The sequence below is a fragment of the Alligator mississippiensis genome, chromosome 16 (genome assembly GCF_030867095.1).
Source record: "Alligator mississippiensis isolate rAllMis1 chromosome 16, rAllMis1, whole genome shotgun sequence".
NCBI classification, from domain to species: Eukaryota; Metazoa; Chordata; order Crocodylia; family Alligatoridae; genus Alligator; species Alligator mississippiensis.
This window is the reverse complement of record NC_081839.1, coordinates 3,846,508-3,852,166: the sequence shown is the minus strand read 5'-3', so window position 1 is coordinate 3,852,166 and position 5,659 is coordinate 3,846,508.

Genomic DNA, 5,659 nt, shown 5'->3' with positions numbered 1-5,659 from the left:
GATTACGTGCTGTGAGCTGCTAGCATGCAAAAATAGTGCAGATGGAGGGAGGGGGCTTTGCTACTTATCCCTCTCAATGGTGCTCCTGGGGTGGCATAAAATCTCACGGGCAGTCGATGACTGAGACATCAAGAGAACCCAGGACTCTCTTCAGCCCCTCACATTTGGTGCCCATCCTGCCACCTCCACCCATATCCAGAACAACTTTACTCTGGAAACTATAGCATGAGGTTAGTTCTGGGGCAGCTACCACCTGACCTGAATACAGGGGGCAGCCTCAAGCCCAAATCACTGGCGTCTAGGGCTTGTATCTACCTGGCGCAGACTTGAAGCTAGAGGCTGTAAAATTGCTGCTTTTTGGCTTCTTCTGGTGCACAATGGAAGTGAAACATGTTTAGGGCAGGGAACAAAATGAGAAGTGAACCGAACACGAAGAAAAACACCTCCAGGGGCTTTTTCAGTATTCATGTTTCAGAGCAGATGAGCTTCCTGCCAACAGACGCATGAAAACACGGGCATGCCGTTTTCCACGTAACCCAGAGAAGCTTCTCACCATCCACCTACGTGCCTCAAGCCCTGACTAGAGAAGAAAGGAGATTCATTCTTTATAAACCAGTTAACCGCCCCCCGTAATGACAGAAGCCAATCTGTCAGACTTGGCTGTGGTTGTTTGCACCAGGGACTGTTTGGAACGGATGGAAAGAGGACCAGCCTGCTGGAGTTGCTTTTTCTCTGCATGTTTCTAGACTCCTGGGATTTGACAGGGGCTGGAAAAGAAGGAGAAAAGCTTAGAAATGCAATATTAGCTGAGTCAGAAACATCAGAACCAGTGCAACGTTCTCAGCTCGGGCTGAGATTTTCAGAACAAAATTCTGGGGAAAATTCAAACAAATGTCCACAAGGCAAGCTTCTTGCATGTTCCTCCTCTTGCCATGATTATAACCCATCTTGATTCCACCACAGCAGCCTGGAATTGCAGGAAGTTTAGGGAGGACGGGGGCAGGGAGCTAATAAAGCAGAATAAAAAATATGAAGCATTCAGGGGATCCGGAACGCTGCCCGGGTGTTGGCCCAGCTGATACCTCAAACATGAATCACACTGGAGAAATGAGGATGGGCCAGTTGCAGAAAAGGCAGTCATGCGGCTGAAGAAAGGAGCTGTATTTTAAAATTAGAAATTATAAAATCTTCCTCCTTGGTGCCGACTGTATCCAGTTGGGTTTTGCAGTTTATTAATCCTTGGGGTTTAGAGCCCTTGTATTCGCAGGAGAGAGAAAGCAGCTAAAGGATCAGCAACAAAAGTCCAACACAAGTAGAAAGAGGAATACTGAGGTTATGAAACAACAGTTAAGGACTCCAATTTGCAAAGGTATTTCAGGACCATGAGACAGGCATCCAAGGCACTGAAGTGGGCAAACTGCTTTTGCAAACTCCAGGAGGGGCCTACGTGCCACAGCAGATCTGGCCCAAGCTTGCAACGGGCTTCCATGAGCTTTATTTTAACCTCTTTTATTTGGATGATACGTTTGACCTGCAAACGGCCCGATTGTGCCGAGACTATAAAACTAGACGAGCATTTTTTGAAACTTCAGGAAATGGAGAATCTCGTTTTGATCAACGTTTGTCAAAAGAACAACCTCTGACAGCCCCTTCTTGCTCATTCGTGCAGCAGCCATGTCCAGACATGGACAGAACCCCAATGGACTAGATGTCACACCAAAGCAAAACATAGGACCGTAGCCTCAAGAGAGCCTGTAGTTCAGGCCATTTGAAATGTTTCAGGTAGCTCAAAGGCCTTAAAAGAACCAGTCTGATTTGTATAGGTTGCAATCAAGCTGAATTAACAAGCTGTGCTGTGAAAAGGTCCTATTTCTTGGCCATCCACATCAGTGGGGAAGACAGCGATGGGTTTCGCGAGTGCACACTGCCCTCTTTCGGTTGGTAGTCACTCCTCCTTCGTCAGGGTCTTTCTGTAACAACTAAATGAAATTGGAAGCGTTTAAAGATCGGAAGCCTGAATTTGCAATTTGGTAGCCAAAATGAACGAGCTACTCAATTAAGACGTGCACTTAAAGGTTAACCTTTAATTACTGTTTTTAATTGGGAATGGCAAAAGCAGAAGTCGAGCTGAGCCCAGATTTGTAATGAGGCCAGGCTGCAGAAAGTCTTCAGCCCAGCAGGTTTCAAGTTCTCCTCTCATCCCAGGCCCCTTATCTCAAGGCTAGTTCTGCCTGCAGAAACAGAGGTTTGCGGAAGAGACCTCAGTTCTGTGTTAAGCATCATCTTCGGGGTGTAATTCATGGCGGGCTGGATAGGTTGGCATAAGACAGCAGCTGTTGGAAGACACTCTCCAGGCAAAGATCATATATCTTTTGTTATACTGGAAATGAAGCTAGGATCATTGCACCGAATGAAGATAGACCAGGAGGATTTTACTGAGAAATTGAAGCGTTTAGAGTTTCATTTTTCAGCTAGCTATTTTCATGCTATCAGGGCAGCATTGAGCTGAATAGATGTGCCCCCCCACCTACTCCTCATTTTTCTTTTTCCCCCCCTTTGCAATTCAGTTTAAAGGCTTCCCCTGGATATTTTAAAATGCTGAAATGGCTCAACTGAACCTAGAGAGGGAGAAGGATCCTGTGATCTGGGATGAAATCCGACATTTGTTTTACACCTTTCCATCTATAGTTATCAAGGTCAGAAGAAAGATTTCATCAACATTTTCTCCACCTACAATGCTGCAATGAGCATCTCCTTAAACCACATTCAAAAGTCTTTCTTTCCCAGAATCTACCCATGCAACCCTGTGGTATGAAATGCCCGTGATCTTGATACCACCGTTCTTGAGATAGCAAAGAAATATCACACCTATACTCTAATCAGCCACTTAACCAATAGAGATATGAAAAACAAACCATGATCTCAGACACATTGAAGTATCTTATGCTTGGCTGGACATCCACAAGAGAGTTCAGGGTGAGGGGGAAGGGTGCTCCTGTGGGTTTTTGAGTGCCAAGGCAGAGAGCAAGTGAATAAAGCCAAGATCTCCAAGAAAAGAAAAAAGCATGGTGCCTCCAAAATCAAACATTCAGTTCTAGCCACAGAAAGGCCAGTTAACACCTTCTGATGGAGTGCTTTAACCATTATTCTTGCTATAAGGGCCAAAAGGGATCATGAAGAGAGGCATCTCTTCTTAGAAGAAAGGACAGTTTTTCCTTCTTCCTTCTCTCCTTCCCATGCCAACATTTTTCTTACCTTTTTTGGTCTGAAAGCTAGTCAACAGGCAAAGAGGAAAACTTTTTTTCTGGTGTAACTTGCGTCTCAGGCCAATTCTTACATTCTCTCTTATCTAGTCCCGTCCTCCTACATAACACGACGGAAAATATTTTGTTAAAATACTAACATTTACTGTTCGGGTATTACTAGCGACATCTGTCGGCCAGTTAGGAGATGCACTCACAGCATTACCCAATGCAGCTCCTCGGCCTTAGGAATCTGAGCAGAAAGGAGTCCACCACCACTTTTTGTATTTAGAGCATTACAGTCCATGTGCAAAGAAAGGGAGAGGATGCAGGCAGAAGGATCTGAGAAAGCCTTTGCCTCATCTTGACAAACATACCATTTAATGCCTCTATGGTACGTTGTACTGAAGATGCTTCATTCCCCATCAAACACGAACGTAGAGATGCTGAGATCTAAGGACCAAAACATAGCAGTTGTATGACCACTTGCATGAGTTAATAAGCAGCCATGAAATGGCAGCTCCTGGCCTGTTGTGCTTCACATTGAGATGGAGTCACGGGTCTCGCATCAGACCTTGTAGTCTCTGCAGGCCTTACCTGTACATTAAGGATACAAAAGCAATGCACTCTGCTCTATGCCATCTGATTTAGATGCAGCCTTTTGGATCATGAGCAGCCAACCTTTATGGGGTGTAATTAGGTACCCACCTGCAAAGAACTTAGATTGAAAATGTACTGCTAAATCAGGCTCTGGTTTTTGCTCCTTTGTGGCAGGCATACGCGAAGTGATCTGCTGTCAGCCACATGCCAAGATCAAATATGGTGCTTACCCTTGATTTCTAAAGAGGCAAAAATACAAGGAGAAGCAATCTTTTACTCCTTCCTTGGAAAAAGGGATGGTTTCCTTAAGATTCTCAGCACAGGACTGGGCTCAGAAAAGCCAAATTCTGCTTTCACGTTGTAACACTTCCTCAGCAGAAGGGGTGCGACTACATTGGAAAAAGTGTTTGTCACTTGGGTTGCTTGGCCTGGATCAGCCGACTCAAGGTGACAACAGCAGGGAGCCCAAAAAACCTCTAGCGGCCCATGTTCAACCTCAGATCCACCTCTAGGCTTAACCCAAATCAAAATGTTTCATCTTCACTGAATTTCAACCCTATTTAGCTAAACTCCCCTTATCAAATTTGAACTGAAATGCTTTTTTATGGCAGAAGTACTCTGTTGACACAGGTCATTTAACCTCCACACCTCAGATATCTGATGATTACCAACATGGGGATTAATGGGCAAAATGCTAGCAAGGCTCCTTCTCTGGGATGGTGCGATGTCCACCAGCTGGAGATGTTCCTAGGTCCTAGGACAAAGACAACGCAAAACCACGAGAGGAGACCTATTCCTCATCCCAAAACACCACAAACCCTAAAAAAAAAAAGTGGTTTAGCTTCCCCCGGTCATGCCAAATTCACCTGTAGATGAATCAAGACAGAAGCCGTCCTGTTTTTAAACAGCCAGCTTCAAGTTTTGTCTATCTGCAGCCTCTCTCTAGTGTAGACAGCTGCTGGAACAAGGAACATCCTACTGTTTTGTGCCCTCCCTTTCTGATTTCTGCTCTGGCATGACATTTCTTGGAAACAATGTGATCTTCCCTCTCTCAAACGTGACAAACATCCAGATTCTGCCCCACTTCGCAGAGCTGTTCCAGGAGTCCTTTTCCATATTTATCTTTGATCCCAGGTCCTTTCACAGAGCTTTCGCAAGACTACCTGGTGCATCCTGCCATTTAAGCAGCTCAAGGCATGCAGAGGTCCTCAATCTCATTGCAGCAGAAGCCAGGTGCATGAAGCCCCGAATAAATAATATGGCAGCCAGAATGCTTGCACCATAGCTGCCAAGCAGATGCCAATTCAGTCATTGGCATGATGGCATCATTGCTTCCAACTGCTCGGTCATGTGGACTTGGCAGTGGGAAGCCACATACTTTGCCAGGGGCTGGATCTGTTGGGCACACAGCAAGTCAACAAACTCTCAACTGGGGGCTGCTCCGTGTGGTTGTCTTCCTTCCTTGCTGGTTTTCAGGGGGGTCTTTCAAAGCTGACCACTGGAATTAAACAGAAAGATTTCCAGGCATCATCCTCAGACTCCCACATAATGCTGTGGTGGGTTTTCCACGCTGTGCAAAACACCGGTGGGTAACAGACCCTGCTCTCGATGTGCCCAATGGCACACCCTGCCTCTTAGACTGCACATGTTCATGGTCAACATCAACGGCTCGCCTGTTAGCGGCTGCACCGATGCTGCTTGATCCCAAATCACATCCCAAATCTCACTCTTACCAGTTTGTCCGTGCACCTGTCCGAGGCGGCCTCAGGCACCTGGGGAAAGAGGAAAAGCAAACAAACGCACGCAGCCACCAGAGG